General features: G+C 34.4%; 1 pseudogene; it reads left to right on the forward strand.

The window, feature by feature from the left end:
* Positions 1 to 24451, forward strand: part of LOC115411055 (netrin-G1-like) — a 157500-nt pseudogene that overhangs the window by 128945 nt on the left and 4104 nt on the right.

A 24451-nucleotide genomic window follows, 5' to 3' on the forward strand; every position in this document is an offset into this window, starting at 1 on the left:
TTGTTGAGCCGCATTATGTAATAAATTCCCATTACGTAATGAAAATTCAAAATGTAATAAGAATGTCACGTCATCTTGTAATAAAGCCGCGTTATGTAATAAACTGACGCATTTTGTAATAAACTACATCAATGCATTATACAGTAAATTTTTTCACATTATGTAGTAAGTTATTACAATTTGAGAAATTTACTACAAAATGCACTTGACACATTTTTATTAAAAAAAAAAAAAGATAATAATAACATGGTTCATTATGTAATAACAATCCAAATTAATATAATTTCAGAGCAATTTAGAAGAAATTAGTCACAGGAGCTACAGGTAATGGAATCAGAACTTTAACCACACAGTTTAAAGATTAATTTAACACATTACATTTTCCTGAAAATAAAAATGTGTCAAGTGCATTTTGTAATAAACTTCTCAAATTGTAATAGCTTACTACATGATGCGAAAATAATTGACTACATAATGCAGTGAGGTAGTTTATTACAAAATGTGTCAGTTTATTACATAATGCGACTTCATTACAAGATGAAGTTACATTCTTATCACATTTTGAACTTTTATTACATAATGGGAATTTATTACTTAATGCGGCTCAACATGAATTTTTGCCAGTATGGCCATGGACTTAGCATTAAATTCTTTAAGTAGTTGTGAAAACTCTTAAATTTAACTTGTAGAAACCTGAAGGAACCCTGTTTTTAGAACGAGTGCTGATCCAGACACCTGTCAACATAATGATAATAATAATAATAATAATAATAATAATAATACATCGATTTTATATAGCGCTGTTCTAGGTACTCAAAGATACTTTATCCCCACATGGTCCCTTTGAACATCATTCCTTACATTAGTACCATTACTGCATGGTACCGAACAAAGCAGGTCCACTCACTGTTCATGCAGAGGTGGACCTTACAGACCCTGGAGACCACATTGGACCTGAGACTGTGGTACTGGAACTGTTGCTCTCATGGTCTTGTAATGTAAGCAGAAATTACCAAAAATAGTCATTTGCCCGATACAGGGTTAAGGAACATATTACAACAGGGGTGTCAAACTCATTTTAGTTCAGGGGCCACATTCAGCTAAATTAGATCTGCAGTGGGCCGAACCAGTAAAATAATAACATAATATAGAAATAATGTCAACTCCGAACTTTTCTTAATGTTTAAGAGCAAAAAAAGTTAATTTACATTATGAAAAGATTTCCATCTACAAACTATCCTTTCAAACAAAGTGAGTAACATTAACAAACTGAAAAAATAAGAGTCATTTTAACAATATTCTGCCTTGGTTTATCATTTACATATTTACATTATAATATAAAAAAATACACAAAACATTTAATAACAGGCAGACTCTTGTTAAAATTGCACTTACTTCTCTTAAGACATTTCAGGTCGTTCATATTTGTTCAGGTTATTCACATTTTTTTGTGAAATTATACTTTGTTTTAATGTAAATACATGAAAATATTTACATTTACAAAGAGAAAACATTTGGAGTTGTCATTATTTATATGTTGTTATGATAGTATTTTACTGGTCCTGCCCACTTGAGATTGAATTGGTCTGAATGTGGAACCTGAACTAAAAGGATTGTTAATATCTTAGTGTAATTTTTGCAATTCACAAATTCATCCCAAGGGCCGGACTGGACCCTTTGGCGGGCTGGATTTGGCCCCCGGGCCACATGTTTGACACCTGTGTATTACAACAATGCCCATTTCAATGTACCGTTCTCTCATTTTTCTCTGACTTTACATCCATTCTTTGCATCATCCCATCATCCAGCTGATATCTGTCTAATACATCCTGTGTTCATCTTCTCTCGTTCCATCTCATACTATTTCAACCTGTATGAATGAACCCAGATCTGGACAGAGCATGTGCAGATTAGTCCATTATGTCCATCTACAGTCAAAGCTACTGGTAATGCTTTGCGTATTTTGCTAATTGCATGTTGTAAACTGGTGTAACAGTTAAGTGATTTAACTAACTGTTAGGAATTGAAAGTGTTCATGCATCTACAGTCGACTCAACACCATTCCTTCCTCATTCTGTCTCCATTACAGTTGAAATGGTAGCATTTTTTTTTTTTTCCCTGTATCAATTCCCCTCTAAGTAAGCACATTGCTGCTGAGTGTAATTGAGTGCAAGGACTGCGGTCCACGCTGTGAAAATCTTGCAGGGGAAGTCAAAGTACCGCCCTGTTTCCAGCCTGTGTGTGTATGTGTGTTTTGTTTTTCCAGAGTGTAATTGTAATCCCTTTGGCTCAGTCAGTGATCGCTGTAATGGCACAGGATTTTGTATATGTAAGGAGGGCACTACAGGGCCTAAGTGTCAGGAGTGTCTACCCGGCTATTTGTGGGACAATGGCTGCAAATGTAAGTAGAACCACAACCCTCCCCACGCAGCTCCAAACTCTTCTTCCCTTTTTGGCTTCTGTTCTGTCTGCTCTCTGTCTGATTTCTTCTCTTTCTGAATGTGCTGCACATGCGCAGGACTGCACCGCCGCCTCGGACAATGAACACCTAACCTGGGGTGTCCACGTCCTGGTCCTCGAGGGACGCTATCCTGCATGTTTTAGATCAGGGGTGTCAAACATGCGGCCCAGGGGCTAAATGCGGCCCGCCAAAGGGTCCAGTTCGGCCCCTGGGATGTTTTTGCCAAGTACAAAAATTCCACAGTCTTGGAAAAAAAAAAAAAATTTAGCTTGAATTAAGGAGAAAATCTTGAATTAAGCCAAAACAAAAATCTTTAAGTAAAAAAAATCTTCAGTTAACCCAAAAATAAAATCTAAAATTTAGTAACAAATCCTGAATTAAGGCCAAAAAAACAGTCTTCAATTAAGCAAAAAAATCTTCAGTTGAGCCAAAAAAAATCTCAAATTTAGTAAAAAATCTTGAATTAAGCCAAAAAAAAAAGTCTTCAATTAAGTAAAAAAAAAAATCTTCAGTTGAGCCAAAAAAAATCGCAAATTTAGCCAAAAATCTTGAATTAAGCCAAAAAAAATCTTCAGTTAAGTAACAATAATCTTCAGTTGAGCCAAAAAAAATCTTGAATTAAACAAAAAATTTTGAATTAGGCAAAAAAAAAAAAAAAAAATCTTGAATTGACCAAAAAAATCTTGAAATAAGCAAAAAATCTTGAATTAAGCAAAAAATTCTTGAATTAAGCAAAAAATCTTGAATTAAGCCAAAAAAAAAATCTTCAATTAAGTAAAAAAAATCTTCAGTTGAGCCAAAAAAAAAATCTCAAATTTAGCAAAAAATCCTGAATTAAGCCAAAAAAAAATCTAGAATTAACAACTTAATTTTTTTTCTTGTTTTAGTGCAAAAAATAACATTAAATTATGAAAATATTCACATTTACAAACTATCCTGAAACAATTAAATGTGAATAATCTGAACAAATATGAATAACCTGAAATGTCTAAAGAAAATTTAGCACAATTTGAACATTTTTTCTGCTGTTACTAAGTGTTTAGTGTCTTTGTAGATCTGATCCACATTGCACATGTAGAAATGATAAGTTGAGTAATAATATTATTAAAATTGCACCAAATTTTCTTGTTTTTTAATTTAAATTTCAGTTTTTCAGGTTTTTTTTTTTTTTCCCTTTTTTTTTGGATAGTTTATAAAAGTGAGTATTTTCATAATTAAATGGGTGTTTTTTTTTTTACACTAAAACAAAGACAAAAATTTGGAGTGGTCATTATTTATAGGTTATTATGTTATTATTTTACTGGTCCGGCCCACGTCAGATCAAATTTAGCTGAATATGGCCCCTGAACTAAAATGAGTTTGACACCCCTGTTTTAGATGTTCCCCTCTTCCAACACACCTGATTCAAATGACAAGTTATTTCATGTTATTTTACATTTGACGTGTAAAAGTCACAGTCTGTTTTTGTCATTTCATTGATATTTTCCTGTATCTTAAAAATACAGGAAAAATCTGTAAAAATAAACAGTAATAATTCTGTTAAATTACAGATTTTTTTTACAGTGTACGATCAAGCTCTGCAGAAGTCTGATAAAGACCGTCTGGTGGACTGGAAGAGGGAAACATCTAAAACAGTCCTGGTCCAGTCCTGGTCCTCGAGAGCTACTATCCTACATGTTTTAGATGTTTCCCTCTTCCAGTCCACCTGACAGTCTTTGTCAGACTTCTGCAGAGCTTGATGATAGGCTTATCATTGGAATCAGGTGTGTTAGAAGAAGGATATGTCTAAACTATGCAGGATAGTAGCTCTCGAGAACCAGGACTGGACACCCCTGATCTAAAACATGCAAGAAAGCGGCCATCGAGGACCAGGACTGGACGCCCCTGATCTAACCCCATACCATGACCTAACCCGATACACACTGACCGGCCCAAAAAAAAAAGTCGCACATGCAATATTTGACTGCACCACCTTTGGGTTTGACCACAGAAGACATTCACTTTCACGTCTTTTTGTCACATAATGCATACGTAAAGTCACAGTAAGGTTCATACTATTTTTTCCATCGTTACTTGCATTAATTTTTCGTCCAACAGCCCAAAAAGATTCAGATGGACTACCGGTATCAGTTGTTGTTCGTCCTTAAACAATTTTTCAAGAATCTTCTTTGAAACGGTCAGTCAGAATCACTTGGTATTTGTTGTGGAAGATCTTTGGGGTAAGATCCATCAGGTTGGGTCAAAGAACTGGGAAATATTGATATTTTTTTTAATGTTTCATGAATTTTTGAAATGCAAAAAATTCCCTTTGGTTTATAAAGGCACAGTGGTATAACATGAAAACAGTTGAAGATATTAATATAATTACTATTGTCAATGGATAGGAAGTCACACATGGGCTTTCATTTGGTGCCATGACCTTTGACCTTGACTGACCTTGAAAGGTCAAACCCAAGGTCATCTATGTCCACATTTCTAGAAACTTCTTCTCCACAACCCTCAGCCAGAATCAGCAGGGGTTCCTCGGGGCAATGTCTGCCAAGTTTCTTCAAAGAACTGAGAAATATGGATTTATCATGGTAAAAATTTCAAAGTAAGAGATCAAATTTGGTTCATACTGATTGCCTTACAAATGTCCATTTTCTGGCTACCATCCAGAGTTCATATGGCGTCATTTTCATTCACCAGGTGGAGTTTTGGAGGAAAAATTGGTTCTCTGACTATTATTCCACCACTATCAGCTCGATGTAGCTCAAACTGATTTCACATCGATTGTCTAATAATTCTCTTTCTTCATGCCACTACCTTGAGTTTACATGATGTAGGGATGCACCGATACTCATACGAGCATCGGCATCGGCTCCGATACTCAGTGTGTGTACTTGTACACACTGCACGCAGCGATCCACCAATCACAATCGTTCTTAATCAGCTTGTAGAAGTAGACCACGCCCCCTGCACATGGAGTGAGTCGCTGGTAACAACATTGAAAAATAAGCAACGAACAAGAGAAAATCACTGAAAACGAAGATTTGGTGACAAAAAGAAATGGATCGTCAGTTATCTGGAATTATTTCAGCTACAAGAAGGACGATATTAACCCTTTCATGCATGAATTATGAAAAAAAGGATCTAGATTTTTTTTTTTAGATTGATTTTATTACTAAAATTAGGCTAAAGTTGAAATGCATTTGGAATTTTTTTTAAAATATGGTTTTATTAAGAAGATATTTAACCTCCCAAGACCCAGGAAAGTACAACATTGTTTTGTTTTGTTTTTTAATAGAATAATTGCCTATATAGGAAACATGATGCAACAGTTTTTTCAGATACATTTTTTTTATTTTTATGGAATGTCCTTTGCAATGGACTACTGATTGATTGAGTGATTGATTGATTGATTGATTGATTGCATAAAGCTGTGAAAATCTGGTCCCCAAACATGGACAGAAAGCCCATAGCTGGGGCTGAGGAGGTTCACTTTGAAATCACAAAGCAGTCCAAATTCTACAACTAAGATGAACTTCTTTTCCATTGTATTGCTTAGGGTTTATAGAGACTGCCCCCATGTGGTTTGGACAATATTGCCTTTAGAACCCTTTGGAAAGTGAGCTGAAACTACATGTCTATAAATGTGGACGTCGCACATGAAAGTGTTAAAACACGTGTTGTGTGTCGACAGTGTCTTTTACCTGTCAACACAATGAGAGGAAACATGACTAACATTTACGTCGGCACCACACAGCTGTTATATCCTCCTGAGTAGTTTTTTATATCGCAGGGTTAAAAAAAATCGCAATGTCAGGGTAACACTTTATAATAAGTACACACTATGAAGCATTAGTTAAGCATTAACAAATACTAAATTCATTGTTTATAAAGCATATTTCTGACATGAATACTCATTAGTATCTGGTTTATAAGCACAGTTATAAATGTTTTACTAATCATTCATAATCATTCATCATTCAGTCATGCAGTTTGTTTGATAATCCCATGTGCTGTGTCTTTCCTTTGTTCGAATAACTGACACTTTTATGAATCTTTAGGCATTGCTAACCTTTAAAGCTCATTTGTAAATGCTTTATATGGCAAAGATAGTGCACACTTTAGATGAGCTCACACCATAGACTTAATTAATGAGTAGTAAGTGCTTTATGACTACCTGAAATCATGAATTTTTGTTTTAATAACTGTTTATAGGAAAATAAATGTGTGAGTTAGTATAAAATACCCACTAACATATTCACTAACCATTAGTACATGTCTGAATAGTGTATGTGCGAGAATAAATGCACATCATAACTAGTTTGTAAGTGACGCAATACAATTTTTATTAAACGCTGAATCTATAATTTATAAAGTATGAAAATACAATCATTAAGCACAATGTAGATGAGCTGATGAATGATGAGTAAAATCATTATAACTGTGCTTATAAACCATATACTAATGAGTATTCATGTCAGAAATATGCTTTATAAATGATGAATTCAGTATTTGTTATTGCTTAACTAATGCTTCATAGTGTGTACAGGGTGGGGAAGCAAAATTTACAATATTTTGAGGCAGGGATTGAAAGACAGTGTATGACCAATTAGTTTATTGAAAGTCATGAGAATTTATTTGCCACAAGAAAATTTCCATAAAAGAAAATGTTTTTATTCTATGTGTCCTCCTTCTTTCTCAATAACTGCCTTCACACGCTTCCTGAAACTTGCGCAAGTGTTCCTCAAATATTCGGGTGACATCTTCTCCCATTCTTCTTTAATAGTATCTTCCAGACTTTCTGGTAATAGTTTTGCTCATAGTCATTCTCTTCTTTCCATTATAAACAGTCTTTATGGACACTCCAACTATTTTTGAAATCTCCTTTGGTGTGACGAGTGCATTCAGCAAATCACACACTCTTTGACGTTTGCTTTCCTGATTACTCATATGGACAAAAGTTTCTGAAAAGGTATGGATAATAGTGTTAGGTATGATTATGACATCAGTATATGTTTGGTTTCAAAACAATTGACATAGTGCCTGCTGAGAAAAAACAACTAAATGTTCATTGTAAATTTTGCTTCCCCACCCTGTACTTATTATAAAGTGTTACCATATTATGAATCTTATTGTGACACAACATAAGCATTATATGGCAAAACAGATGTGACAGTGAACGTCTCCTGGAATCAAAACCAAAGGTGGTGCAGTCAAATATTGCATGTGTGACTTTTTTTTTTTGTGTCCTAAACCCTCTGATTCACCAACGGAACCTCTTTTCACACTTGCTGTGGCTGCGTTAACAGTATAATGTCAGCAGGTGCCCTATATACGGCTCAGACAGAAAACGGCAAAGGCATGGCAGGATGCATGCTGCTCTGTAACACAGTTATCCAGCCATGTCGCACGCTAACAACACAACAGCTGAGTCAATATTGACTGCTTGACAAGCTGCCTGTGATCTGTTTGAGTAGCCATCACCCCTTGCCAGACCGCAGTAGGACAATGTCATCCAACACCAACATTTTTAAAGCAGAATGCAGGTTGTTTTGAGTTCCAGCTCATTTATTACTGTCTACTGTTTATATTTCCCCGCGGTCATTTTGCAATGCATGCCCGGTGTGTTTTTTTTCTTTCTTTCTTCTTCCAAATGTCACCAATTTTTCATTGTTTCTTTCAAATCAAACTTCTGTGACATACCTCCAGGAGGTGCACACAAGTAAAGTAAACTTTTGATGATACAGAACCTAATGTCTTTGATAAAAGCCCTAAATGTGAGGTAAATTAAACCCCCACTGCAAGCTGCATTTAAGCCAGTTTAGGATGAGGGTTATAGGGTTACATTAGAACTGTGTTTGTGATGTACTTTAGATTGTATTTCACTCAGATGTTAAGATGTTTCCTCTCGAATGAAGGTGAATGACACGCAGATAAGATATCCCTCACATACACAGTTATACAGTCGTGGAAAAAAGGATTAGACCATCAAAAGTCATCAGAAACACTGGTTACGCAATCCTCTACTAACTCCTGTGTGTATCATGTGACTAAAACAGACAGAAAAGAAAACATGGAATGCCAGAAAGCACCGTTTTTGTCAGTACAATGACATACACTGTAAAAAAAAAATCTGTAATTTAACAGAATTTTCACTGTTTATTTTACAGATTTTTCCTGTATTTTAAGATACAGGAAAATATCAATGAAATGACAAAAATAAACTGATTTTACATGTCAAATGTAAAATAACACAGAAAAACTGTAACTGTGAATAACCATAAAATTTCCATTTTTAAAAGAAATGTTTTCTTTTTTCAAAGAAAAATACAGTTATAATACTTTTGCAAATGTACCGTAATTTCACAAATATTTCTTTTCTATTTATGAGATTAAAGTTTAACACTGTAAAAAAAAAACAAAAAAAAAAAAAAACATAAAACAAGATAAAATTACTGACAATTAACTGTAAAAGAAGTATTTGTTCTGTAAGTTTAATTGACAAATATCTTGTGTAATTGCAGGAGGTTTCACAACAAAAATGTTGAATAAATGTTTTTTTGTGAATGTAGAACATGTATAAGCACTGATAAACTGTCCAAATACAGTTTTTATCAGTGGATTGAACAATTGAGTCTCATTGAAAATTATTTATATATATATTTATAGGTAATTTCATTGTTTTAATACATGTAAATATTCTTTATTAAACATTAAAAAGTCACACAAAAAAAAAAAAAAAAAAGCAAAATCTCATGTAAAGTTAGGGCAAAAAAATGTATTTTAATTATGGAAAATTACTGCATTTTTATAAGATGGTTATTTTCCATTATTTAACAGTATTTTTTCAGCACCCCTGCTGCCGGAATATTACCGTTTCTTTTAAAAGGTTTTTGTTTTGTTTTTTTGTTTTTTTAATAGTGTAGATTTTGATGTAAGAACTGAAGTGATTTCAGTTATTATCAAGAAAACATGGAAAATGGATAGATATCAGCTCTGAAATTAAACTACTGTGAGCTTTTTTTGTTGTTATCATCATATTTATCCAAACAAATGTACCTTTAGTTGTACCAGGCATTAAAATGAACAAGAAATTGAAGAAGACAAGGGGTGGTCTAATATTTTTTTCCGCAAATGTACATAGTATAATTGCACATTGAAATGTAGCTTCATGCCTGTAGCCAATAGCTGGACCTGTCCTCACTGGAACTGTTCCTGTCACTGTCTTGTAATGTGTGGGGAAATGACCAAAAATAGTCACTTGTCTGACAAAGAATTAAGAAACTTAAGGTTGAATTTTCCTTTAATTCGTCACCTGTTTGTACATCCACGGTGGTTTAAAACCCTCCCATGCCTGATTTGCAGACCTCTCCTCCAGCTGATAATCCCTCCTAATTGGCATTTTACCATTTCATCAGCCACAGCTCGCCTTTGCACCAGTGTGTGTATCAGCAATTGAGTTCCACCGTATTCGTAGACCTTTTCCACCGGGCGTTGACATCTATTTCCCAGACTCCTGTGGCTTGACATTAATCTCTGTCCTGGCTAACAAAGGCGTCCCAAATAAGCTGCCTCAACATTGTGAGGTGACATGATTTTGAGGGATTAATTTCTGGTGGAGGCCTGCATCTCTTCCTGTGGATGTAAAGTGATAAGCAATAAGGAAGGCATAGGATAATCACCAGTGTCAGCAGTTGTTGATGAGTTTTATCTCCTTCCTGTGATGTTTTCATGCTTCATTAGATAGCCGGCAGTAGGGGGATGACAGGAAAAGAGGGATAGAAGGATTAGGGACTATTATTATTACTAAACTGGGCAATAAACTGGATTAAAATGGACTTTTAGTTGGAGATACCGCTGCTGCTGCTGCTTATTGTTGTTATTATTATTATTATTATTATTATTATTATTATTATTATTATTATTATTATTATTCAAGCTGACCCTTTATTGATCCTTTTGGCTTTTTGACACTCAAGTTGTCATTTGTAAACTGTTATACTGTGTTAGCAGGTTTGAAATAAATGTGTGAAATGTGACATTATTATTATTATTATTATTATTATTATTATTATTATTATTATATTGATATGACTATTACTGTTACCACCTTATTATAACTTGTACACTGTGATATTAAACTATGAATATATATATATATATATATATATATATATATATATATATATATATATATATACATACACACATACATACAACATAATTAGTGATTTATTGTTATTATTATTATTATTATTATTATTATTATTATTATTATTATTATTATTATTATTGTTATTGTTGTTGTTGTTGTTGTTATTGATATGACTATTACCATTACCACCTTATTATAACTTGTATGCTATGATATTAAACTTTACATCTTTACATACACACACACATACAACATAATTAGTGATTTTTTTATTGTTATTATTATTATTATTATTATTATTATTATTATTATTATTATTGTTGTTGTTGTTGTTGTTAATATTATGATTACCACCTTGCTACTTGTTGTTTCTACTTGTTTGTTTGTTTGTTTGTTTATTTATTTATTTAGCTAGCAGGGACAGTATGCATTAATGAACATTTCTGTATATGTGCCAGTATAAGCAAAAAAAAAGTTATTTTTCAGCTGTAGTCCATGGGTAAGATGTAAAGTACCAGCATTCATAAAATTAGAAACATTTTTTAAAAAATTAAAACTGCACCCACACATTATATAGCATTACTTCACATATACAGTATACACAGTTAACCTTTGAGCACTTCACAATGTACAATTGCCTGTTTTTTTTCAATACTGTTTTCTTTTTATAAAGTTATTGTTTTTGCTATTTTCTTGGGGTATTTCTTGTGTGTATATTATGTGTTTGTGCTGCTGTTGGAGCCTCAATTTCCTGAGGGTTTTGCACAAAGGCTCCAATTCAATCCAACTTTATTTATAAAGCAGTTTAAAACAACCGTAGTGCACCAAAGTGCTGTACAGAAGACTAAAAGCACAGTGACTAAAATGAATCAAAGCATTAAGAAACAATAAAATCAAATAAGTAAAAGAAGTTAAATATAACAACATAAGGAAAATGTCAACATTGTCAAAAAGCCAAAAGGATCAATAAAATCTAATCTCTTCATGTATCAGAGAAAAATGTACCTTATAATGATCAACAGGAGTAAACAGAACATTTGATGAAAAGTTTGATCCTGACAATAACTGTCTAAATAATCTTTATATCCTGTCGTTTGCCACCCAAACCCAAGTGCTAGAAATGGTAACAAATGGTAAGACTTATCTAACCTTCTAAACAAAATACTTCCAAAAGTCAGGTGCCTCATTGATAAATTCAGCGTAAAATGAATAATCTGCTTATTTTACACAGATGGATGTTCATTAAAATGCACTGTATTTGCTTAATATATTCAGTGTGTATTGTGTGAATATACACAGTCACCTTGCACATCTGTTTCTACATAAAAAGGTGGGTTCGTGCGGCTCTGAGCTCATGCCGTCCTCTAATAAACGCATCTACAGTGCAACCCTCGTGATATGATGAAGTGAAAATACTGACAATGTTACGATGTACAACAACCAGGGATTACAGAAATTACCAGCAGGTTTATTTGTCTGATTAACTGCGAAGGATCGATGAGATGAGAAACTGTCAGCTTGAGAGATCTCATTTCTTTTCCTTGTCCCGATCAGATATATTGAGTCTTAACCATCAAAACACTTTGGCTTTAATTGCAATTTGCATATTTTACCACATTTCACAGAACACCTGCGAGGAAACCCTCCTGAAAGAGTTCCTAAGAGGCTGCAACTGCAAATATAGTTGTTATATTCGGTCCTGGTGATGAACGCTTTGGGTTTTACACTCCGTTGCGTTGAAAATGTGCAAAGACAAAACCTCACTCTGCATTACATTCTGGTCTTTTGAGGCCCAAGTGAAGAAATTAATACTTTCAATAGGTTTATGTTTTTCTTGCACGTTGACCTGCGGAAAACCACGGGTCATATTAACCCATAAAAACCCAAAGATCCACTGGCGACCAAAACCATCTACTAATATAAACTGTCTAATACAGGGGTGTCAAACTCATGTTAGTTCAGGGGCCACATACAGCCCAATATGACCTGCAGTGGGCCGGATCATTAAAATAATAACATAATAATACATAGATAATATCAATTCCAAAATTTGTGTGTCTAATTTCTATGTTTTAGAGTGAAAAAAGTAAGATTATATTATCAAAATTTCTACATCTACAAACTATCTTTTAAAAAGATATGGAAAAACATGAACAACCATGACCAAAATGAAATTTATTAAGAAAAAAAGTGCAATTTTAACAATTTATGCCATTATTTGACCTCAGCTTCTCAGTTTTACATGTTCATTACAACTTACAGATCACAGTGGATCTACAAACACACAAAACATTTCATAAGAATATTGGTAAAATTACTCTTAAATCTCTTAAGACGTTTCAGGTTGTTCATATTTGTTCAGGTTTTTCACAGTTTTTGTAAAAGGCTAGTCTGTAAATGTGAACATTTTTGTGTAATTTTACTCTTTTTTTTTTTTTTTTTTTTTACACTAAAACAAAGAGAAAAAGATGTGTTTTTTGTTATTTATACTTCGTTATGATAGTAATTTACTGGTCTGACTCACTTTAAATGGAATTGAACTAAATTTATTTTAACATCCTTGATTGTTAATATCTTCAGTGTAATTTTTGTATTTCACTAATTCATCCCGCGGGCCGGATTGGACCCTTTGGTGGGCTGGTTTTGGCCCCCGGGCCGTATGTTTGACACCCCTGGTCTAATACATGTTGATCCACTAATCGTATCAATGCATTTAAATAATTGGTGTAAAATACAGTTGTTCATCTTTTCATGGTCATCAGATATGACCCATTTGGACGTTCAGAGGCTCTGTGGTTACCATGGAAACACCGTCATCTTCTACAACATTGATTCACCAGTAAAACCCATGGAATTGGATCAGTGACAGTGGATGGAAACACTTATTTTACATTCAGTTAATTCTATATTTTGCAAAAAAAAAAAAATCTTTTTCTTCAGTTTTCTCTGTTTCTGATATTATAACCCTCAACTTTAATCTGAGTTTTAATTAACATCTACATAATAGATGAATTAAATATACAAAAATACCTGATTTTCACCCAATAAATGCAAAATACAGAGGATAATATTAGAGTACAGGGTGGGGAAGCAAAATTTACAATATTTTGAGGCAGGGATTGAAAGACAGTGTATGACCAATTAGTTTATTGAAAGTCATGAGAATTTATTTGCCACAAGAAAACTGACATAATAGAAAATGTTTTTATTCTATGTGTCCTCCTTCTTTCTCAATAACTGCCTTCACACGCTTCCTGAAACTTGCGCAAGTGTTCCTCAAATATTGGGGTGACAACTTCTCCCATTCTTCTTTAATAGTATCTTCCAGACTTTCTGGTAATAGTTTTGCTCATAGTCATTCTCTTCTTTACATTCTAAACAGTCTTTATGGACACTCCAACTATTTTTGAAATCTCCTTTGGTGTGACGAGTGCATTCAGCAAATCACACACTCTTTGACGTTTGCTTTCCTGATTACTCATATGGGCAAAAGTTTCTGAAAAGGTATGGATAATAGTGTTAGGTATGATTATGACATCAATATATGTTTGGTTTCAAAACAATTGACGTAGTGCCTGCTGAGAAAAAACAACTAAATGTTCATTGTAAATTTTGCTTCCCCACCCTGTAAACAGTGATAAATCACTTGAAAAAGGAGTTGGATCAATGACAGTAGATGGACACACTGGGTTTATGTTAATTTAATGACAGATTTGACTGAAAAAAATCACCTTTTCTGCAGTTTTTTTTCTGTTTTGATACAATAACCTTGGCGCTTTCATGAACATCTACATGATCAGTTAATTAAAAATAGGAAAATACATGAAAAAATGCTACTGGAATGCTTACTGGAAAAAATGCTAAATTCCCATACCATGGAGTTGGATCAATGACAGTGGATGGAGATGCTTGTTTTACATTCATTTTGTGATATATTTCACTGAAAAGTCACTTTTTCTTCAGTTTTCTCTTTTTCTGATATAATAACCCTCAACTTGAATCTGAGCTTTTATGAGCATCTACATGATCACTAAATGAAATGTAGGAAAATATAGATTTTTGCTGAAAAAAAAGAACAAATAAAGAGGATGCTAATACAATAAATGGTGATAAATCACCTGAGAAATGTTAAATATGGAGAAAAATCTATTTGGGAACTGTCACAAAAGTAGCACTGGGTCTTTACGGGTTAATACCGATGTCGAGGGACTGAAGTAAATACGTTGTTCCTGTTCTGAACTTCATTTCCCATCATGCAACGTGATTCTGCGCTTCCTGTCAGCCGTCATGGGCATAGCAACGTGATTGCAAGGCTGTTGTATTCCAAAACTGTTAATATCTCCCAAAATATTGGTCCTATCAACTTGCTGAGATTTTTAATCTGGAGATGGGACCATTCCTCAACTGTAGGAACCAAATTGGCCAGTTGAAAACATCTCAATTTCATACACGCACACTCACACACACACACACACACACACACACACACACACACACCTTCCAGTATTATGATATAGATATTACAGTGTTTAATCAAGTTATTTTCAAACTGTAGCACATTACAGATTACTTGTTTCTGTTATTCCCTTACAACATGGGTGTCAAACATATGGCCTGTGGGTCAAAATCAGCCAATGTGGGTCAAAAGGGTCCAGTGTGGCCCGTGGGATGAATTAATGAAATGGAGAAATTAGACTGAACATAATACAATCATTTTATTTCAGGTTCCACATTCAGCCCAAATCAATCTAAAGTGGGTCGGACCAGTAAAATACCATCATAATAACTGTAAATAATGACAACTCCTCTTTGTTTTAGTGTAAAAAAAATTTTTTTTGAAAAACCTGAAATGTACTAAGACAAGTGTAACTGCTGAAGGAGACTAGACACCCTGACCGTCAGAAGACAGAAGAGAAGGAAAGCACATGAATAAAATAAAATTAAACGCACAGAGCACAAAGCTGTTTTAAACAACATAAAGTAGATAGAGAGAGAGAGAGAGAGAAAGGTGGACAGATAGAGAGAGAGAGAGAGACGGAGAAAGGTAGAGAGAGACAGAGAAAGAAAGATGGATAGAGAGATAGAGAAAGGTGGATAGAGAGAGACAGAAAGGTAGAGAGAGAGAGAGGAATATGGATAGAGAGAGAGAGAGAGAGAAAGGTAGAGAGAGAGACAGAAAGATGGATAGAGAGATAGAGAAAGGTGGATAGAGAGAGGCAGAAAGGTAGAGAGAAAGATGGATAGAGAGGTAGAGAAAGGTGGATAGAGAGAGAGATAGAGAGAGAAGATAGAGAGAGAGAGAGAAAGGTGGATAGATAGATAGATAGATAGATAGATAGATAGATAGATAGATAGATAGATAGATAGATAGATAGATAGATAGATAGATAGATAGATAGATAGATAGATAGAGAAAGATGGATAGAGAGAGAGAGAGAGAAAGATGGATAGAAAGGTAAAGAAAGGTGGATAGAGAGAGACAGACAGAGATAGAGAGAAGATAGAGAAAGGTAGATAGATAGATAGATAGAGAGAGAGAGAGAGAGAAAGGTGGATAGATAGATAGATAGATAGATAGATAGATAGATAGATAGATAGATAGATAGATAGATAGATAGATAGATAGATAGATAGATAGATAGATAGATAGAGAAAGATGGATAGAGAGAGAGAGAGAGAAAGATGGATAGAAAGGTAAAGAAAGGTGGATAGAGAGAGACAGACAGAGATAGAGAGAAGATAGAGAAAGGTAGATAGATAGATAGATAGATAGATAGATAGATAGATAGATAGATAGATAGATAGATAGATAGATAGATAGATAGATAGATAGATAGATAGATAGATAGATAGATAAAAGCATACTAAATACAATGAACTATTGACACAGTAGTACTACATTGATATATTAGTGGAAAATCTTTATTCACTTTTCTAATTTTCTAATTACATAGTTCGTAGATGGACAGAAAACAGATATTAAAGGTTAGAACCGTTAGTACTTCTGCTTGTCAGGTGGTGTAGTGGTGTAAGCATACCCTTAGAAATTTGGCACCACCAGTTTCTAACCAACGCCCACCAGATGTTTTTTTCTTTTTATTTTAAATATCATGAATCGAATGAATCGATTCGCTCCAGATGAACGAACCGAAAGAACCGAGTCAGTAAAAAGAATCGGACTTCCCATTACTAGTTTCCAATAAAATGAACATACAACGGGAAACACCTGAAATAAAGTCGGTCCAAGAAGTTTTATTTTCTCTGCTGGAATAGTTTGAAAACTTCTCCTGACCTTCCCCGCTGCTGCAGTATTTATGTGCATGGACTCGACTCTTTCTGCATGCAGACTGAAGAATGCAATTAAAAACTCAAATCTCTTGTCAAACACATCACAGTCCCAGACAGGCACACCTAGTTCATCCATCCCCTCTCTAAATATTATCACTCATATCAAAAGCAAACGAGACAAATCTTGTCATTTACTGCCTGTGCTGGCTGTGTTTACATCTGGAGAAACGGTTAATGTGCGAGACTGAAGTGAGATAAAGGTGTGGGGCTTCGATTCATCCCACCTCAGACGAGTTTTCAGACTGTCAGGGGAAGAGCCGTGCATTTCCAGGAACTGTCAGTGCTTTGTTTTCAGGACGACTGCGCTGCTTTCCCGTCGCTCCACGGAGACGTTCGAGGTCCAGAGTGAGAGATTTGCATGAATTTAGGAGGATATAATTAAAGAGGTGTGATGTGATGTTCATAATTATGCTAAGATTAGTTCGTAATCATATTCTGAGCCGTTTATATCTACAGATGGAGACGATCCAGCGGGTTCCTATAGTAGCTCCAAACAGACTTTTTATTGTTTTGTTTGTTTTTATTTTTTATTCAGTAACATCCATCCTACTGTCACCTACTACACTGGTCAACAACAAATGTATTGTTTCAGTTTTTTGAGCTGATATAGGATCATTTTGGTGTGCTGAATCCAAAAATCACATTAATTTTGCTCAATCACGTTAACTTTCTGAACTATGCTACATATTGGCTTTTTAACATTTTTGCTTACATTTATGGGCATTTTCACATCATATGATACAAAATTCTTTCATATTTCTTGCAATAAACGAGTTCTGAAGATTTTACTTTTGCCAATTTATGATTAATGTTTTTTTAATATTACAGGTGAATGAAATGGCTTCGACTAGAAGATCTTGCAAAAATAAGCCTGACGTATTCTGCTACATCTGCGGTGAATACACCATTGGACCTAACAGGACTCCTGTTAGAAAATGATTTTTTTTCTCTTAAAACCTATTTTGGGTGAGAACTGTATAAAAAATCAACTGATAAAGTCACAAAAATGTCATCAATTTTGCAAGATCATCAAATTTTTCAAAATCAAATTAGCAAAAAAACCTGACCTGATTGAGAAAAACAGATGTCATTTTTGGATTTAGCGGTGTAAAATGGTCCTAATTCAGTTGAAAAAACCTAGAGAACTTACAAAAAACATTTTTTTGTAACCCAGTGCTATATTTGACCCATAAAGACCCAGTGGTCCTTTTATGGCAGTTTGAAAATATTTTTTTCTCCATATTTTAATAATATTAACCCATAAAGACCCAAATATCCATCGGCGACCAAAATTTTTCACTAATCTCCGGTGGATTACAGACTGTTGAACTTCGGCGACCAAAATTTTTCGCTAATCTCCGGTGGATTACAGACTGCTGAACTGTAATAGACTGGACATTAACACATAAAGACCCAAATATCCATCGGCGACCAAAATTTTTCACTCATCGCTGGTGGATTACAGACTGTTGAACTTCAGCGACCAAAATTTTTCGCTAATCTCCGGTGGATTACAGACTGTTGAACTTCAATAGACTGGACATTAACACATAAAGACTCAAATATATACTGCCGACCAAAGTTTTTCACTAATTGCTGGTGGATTACAGACTGGGGAACTTTAATAGACTGGACATTAACGTATAAAGAGACAAATATCCGTCGGTGACCAAAATTTTTCGGTCATCACTGGTGGATTATAGACTGGGTATTGACCCATAAAGACCCAAATATCCATCGGCGACCAAAATTTTTCGCTAATCTCCGGTGGATTACAGACTGTTGAACTTTAATAGACTGGACATTAACACATAAAGACCCAAATATCCATCGGCGACCAAAATTTTTCGCTAATCTCCGGTGGATTACAGACTGTTGAACTTTAATAGACTGGACATTAACACATAAAGACCCAAATATCCATTCGCAACCAAAGTTTTTCACTAATCTCCGGTGGATAACAGACGGTTGAATTTTAATAGACTGGACATTAACCCATAAAGACCCAAATATACATCGGCGACCAAAATTTTTCGTTAATCTCCGGTGGATTACAGACTGTTGAACTTTAATAGACTGGACATTAACACATAAAGACCCAAATATCCATTCGCAACCAAAGTTTTTCACTAATCTCCGGTGGATAACAGACGGTTGAATTTTAATAGACTGGACATTAACCCATAAAGACCCAAATATACATCGGCGACCAAAATTTTTCGTTAATCTCCGGTGGATTACAGACTGCTGAACTTTAATAGACTGGACATTAACGCATAAAGACCCAAATATCCATCGGCAAACAAAATTTTTCGCTAATCGCTGGTGGATTACAGACTGGGGAACTTTAATAGACTGGACATTAACGCATAAAGACCCAAATATCCATTGGCGACCAAAAATTTTTGCTAATCTCCAGTGGATAACAGACTGTTGAACTTTAATAGACTGGACATTAGCGCATAAAGACCCAAATATCCATCGGCGACCAAAGTTTTTCGTTAATCTCCGGTGGATTACAGACTGTTGAACTTCGGCGACCAAAATTTTTCGCTAATCTCCGGTGGATTACAGACTGTTGAACTTTAATAGACTGGACATTAACGCATAAAGACCAAAATATCCATCAGTGATCAACATTTTTTGCTAATCGCTGGTGGATTACAGACTGGGGAACTTTAATAGACTGGACATTAACGTATAAAGAGACAAATATCCGTCGGCGACCAAAATTTTTCGGTCATCACTGGTGGATTATAGACTGGGTATTGACCCATAAAGACCCAAATATCCATCGGCGACCAAAATTTTTCGCTAATCTCCGGTGGATTACAGACTGTTGAACTTTAATAGACTGGACATTAACACATAAAGACCCAAATATCCATTCGCAACCAAAGTTTTTCACTAATCTCCGGTGGATAACAGACGGTTGAATTTTAATAGACTGGACATTAACCCATAAAGACCCAAATATACATCGGCGACCAAAATTTTTCGTTAATCTCCGGTGGATTACAGACTGCTGAACTTTAATAGACTGGACATTAACGCATAAAGACCCAAATATCCATCGGCAAACAAAATTTTTCGCTAATCGCTGGTGGATTACAGACTGGGGAACTTTAATAGACTGGACATTAACGCATAAAGACCCAAATATCCATTGGCGACCAAAAATTTTTGCTAATCTCCAGTGGATAACAGACTGTTGAACTTTAATAGACTGGACATTAGCGCATAAAGACCCAAATATCCATCGGCGACCAAAGTTTTTCATTAATCTCCGGTGGATTACAGACTGTTGAACTTCGGCGACCAAAATTTTTCGCTAATCTCCGGTGGATTACAGACTGTTGAACTTTAATAGACTGGACATTAACACATAAAGACCAAAATATCCATCAGTGATCAACATTTTTTGCTAATCGCTGGTGGATTACAGACTGTTGAACTTCGGCGACCAAAATTTTTCATTAAACTCCGGTGGATTACAAACTGTTTAACTTTAATAGACTGGACATTAACACATACAGACCCAAATATCCATCAGTGACCAAAATTTTTCACTAATCGCTGGTTTATTACAGACTGTTGAACTTTAATAGACTCGACATTAGCACATAAAGACCCAAATATCCACCGGCAACCAAAATTTTTTGCTAATCTCCAGTGGATTACAGACTGTTGAACTTTAATAGACTGGACATTAACCCATAAAGACCAAAATATCCATCCACTGTCATTGATCCAACTCCTTTCTTAAGTGATTAATCACTGTTTTCTCTAATATTATCCTCTGTATTTTGCATTTATTAGGTGAAAATCAGTTATTTTTCCATATTGAATTCATTAATTATGTTGATGCTAATTAAAGCTCAGATTAAAGATGAGGGTTATTATATCAGAAACAGAGAAGAACTGAAAAAAAGGATCAATTTTTCTGCAAAATATAGAATTAACTGAATGTAAAATAAGTGTGTCCATCCACTGTCATTGATCCAGCTCGATGGATTTTCCTGGTGAATCAATGTTGTAGAAGATGATGGTGTTTCCATGGTAACTATGGAGCCTCTGAACGTCCAAATGGGTCATATCTGATGACCATGAAAAGACCACAAACTGTATTTTACACCGATTATTTACATGTATTAACAGGATTAGTGGATCAACAGTTTAGATCAGTAGATGGTTTTGGTTGACGGTGGACATTTGGGTCTTTATGGGTTAATGTCCAGTCTATTAAAGTTCAACAGTTCCCAGCGATTAGCCTGTTGCACACGCTTCACCTTTTTTTTTTTTTTAACCTTGAACAGATGTGCATACAAACTAATGTCTTATAATACATAGAATTTCACCTTTTTTCTCTGCACAGAACAACTTAGAACATTCTTAGAAAAACAAAAGGTGCCATCATGTTTTAATGAAAGTCAAGAGTGACACAATGAAAGGTCACTGTCTAATTAAAGGAGTCTGTCTTGTCCCGATCATATCAAGGCCTCTTGGGGAAAAACACGATTCTTTTAATTAATACACTTGATTCCTCGTCCTCCTCGTCATCTGGGAGGAGAATATGGCGTCACTAAGTGTCGACTCATCACGACGCGAATCCGTTTGAACAGAAGCTGAAAGAACGGTCTTTTTATGGTAGAAGTTATTGTCATACACTGTTAAAAAATAAATCTGTAATTAAACAGAATTTTCACTGTTTATTTTACAGATTTTTCCTGTATTTTTAAGATACAGGAAAATATCAATGAAATGACAAAAACAGACTGTGATTTTACATGTCAAATGTAACAACAAAAAAAAAACCTGATACTGTGAATAACCATAAAACTTCAATTTTTTTAAAAGAATTTTTTTCTTTTTTTTTTTTTACAGATAAATACCATTAAAATACATTTGCAAATATATCGAAATTTCACAAATATTTCTTTTCTTTTTATGAGATTAAACTGTTAATTTAAAGTTTAATACTGTAAAAAAAAAAAAAAAAGATAAATAAAACAAGATAAAATTACTGACAATTAACCGTAAAAGAAGTATTTCTGTAAGTTTAGTTTTGTAAGTTTAACAAGACTTGTTTGTTAATTCACAAATATCTTGTGTAATTACAGGAGGAAAAATGTTGAATAAATGTATTTTTGTGAGTGTATAACATGTATAAGCACTGAGAAACTATCCAAATACAGTTTTTATCAGTGGATTGTACAACTTATCTCATTGAAAATTCTTTATACATATATATATATATATATATATATATATATACATACATAGGTAATTTGAGGGCTCTAATTCATGAAAATATTCTTTATTAAACATTAAAAAGTTAAAAAAAAAAAAAAAAAAAAAGCAAAATCTCATGTAAAGTTAGGGCAAAAAACTGTATTTTAATTATGGAAAATTACCGTATTTTTATGAGATGGTTTTTTTCCGTTATTTAACAGTATTTTTTTTTGGCACTCCAGCTGCCGGAATAACACCATTTTTTTACAGGTTTTTTTTTTACAGTGCATGGTCTCTCAGCTGCAATTCACCATGTGCTCAGTTACTGTATTGATTGCACTTCAAAGCTTTTGGTGAGAACGGTATTCTCCGAGTATTATTTTGTCCTCCAATAGACTTCTGTATTTTATTGGATAAGTTGCAGCGATCACCTCACTTTAACCCATGAAGACCCACTGCTACTTTTGTGGAAGTTCCCAAATGAATTTTTCTTTAGATTTAACCTTCCATAAGTGATTTAACACCAGTTATTATCATTTTATCGGCTGTATTTTGGGTTTTTGTTCAGTGTAAATCAAAGAGATGTCAAAAGTATTCCCATAAATTACTCAGGTAGAAGTATACAAATATCTTGTGTAATTACAGGAGGAAAAATGTTGAATAAATGTATTTTTATGAATGTATAACATGTATAAGCACTGAGAAACTGTCCAAATGCAGTTTTTATCAGTGGATTGTACAACTTAGTCTCATTGAAAATTCTTTCTATATATATTTGTAGGTAATTTGATATACAAGCAAAAAAGTTACGGATACTTCTCATTTTTGGGCAATTTGTTTTTCAGTTGGGGTTAAAAATTATTTTTATATATACAGGGTGGGGAAGCAAAATTTACAATGAACATTTAGTTGTTTTTTTCTCAGCAGGCACTACGTCAATCGTTTTGAAACCAAACATATATTAATGTCATATTCATTCCTAACACTATTATCCATACCTTTTCAGAAACTTTTGCCCATATGAGTAATCAGGAAAGCAAACGTCAAAGAGTGTGTGATTTGCTGAATGCACTCGTCACACCAAAGGAGATTTCAAAAATGGCTGGAGTGTCCATAAAGACTGTTTATAATGGAAAGAAGAGAATGACTATGAGCAAAACTATTACGACAAAGTCTGGAAGATACTATTAAAGAAGAATGGGAGAAGATGTCACCCCAATATTTGAGGAACACTTGCGCAAGTTTCAGGAATCGTGTGAAGGCAGTTATTGAGAAAGAAGGAGGACACATAGAATAAAAACATTTTCTATTATGTCAATTTTCTTGTGGCAAATAAATTCTCATGACTTTCAATAAACTAATTGGTCATACACTGTCTTTCAATCCCTGCCTCAAAATATTGTAAATTTTGCTTCCCCACCCTGTGTACATATATATATAGGTAATTTGATTGTTTTAATACATGAAAATATTCTTTATTAAACATTAAAAAGTAAAAAATAAAGAAAAATCTCATGTGAAGTTAGGGCAAAAAAAACTGTATTTTAATTATGGAAAATTACCGTATTTTTATGAGATGGTTATTTTCCGTTATTTAACAGTATTTTTTCGGCACCCCTGCTGCTGGAATAATACCATTTTTTTCCGATTTTTTTTTTTTTTTTTTACAATGTATTTACTGACTAATTACTCGTGAGACGTTGAGTCGCAAGTGGATACGTCGTTTAGAAAACCAGACAGAGATAGAGTTCAGATGCTTTATCTGGATCCAGCTGTGCGTGGTAATTGTCGAACCGTGGCCTGAAGCGAAACGTAGCATGGCTCTCCCTTTTTCTCCGAACAGAACAAACGCGTACAAATAGGATTCGCGGAGTCAATGTTTCTTAACAAGCCTCCCATCAAAGCCCTATTTGGCTATTCCTGGGAGACGGCATGCAGCCAATCCGGCGAATTAGGCGAGAGGTCTGATATTTGTTCTTGTGATATTTCTGTCCCATAGAGTTCACAGACTGCTCACCACATTGTTTTCCACTCCCATAAAGGACAGAAATGGGCAGAAGTGGCCCCTGTGTTTATCACTGTTTATTCGTCTCTGTTGGTTTATTAGTTTGTGCGGCGCAGCTTTGTTTGCCTCCAGCTTGCTTGACAGCTTGGCTCCGGTGGGAATAGAGTGGCCTCGCTGTCCCAGCTCTAAATATACAGCAATTTACACCTGACGTGGAGTTGGACTAAAGGCACGGCTGTTTGGGAATGCCTTCCAGACACTG

The sequence above is a fragment of the Sphaeramia orbicularis genome, chromosome 20, assembly GCF_902148855.1.
Source record: "Sphaeramia orbicularis chromosome 20, fSphaOr1.1, whole genome shotgun sequence".
NCBI lineage: Eukaryota > Metazoa > Chordata > Actinopteri > Kurtiformes > Apogonidae > Sphaeramia > Sphaeramia orbicularis.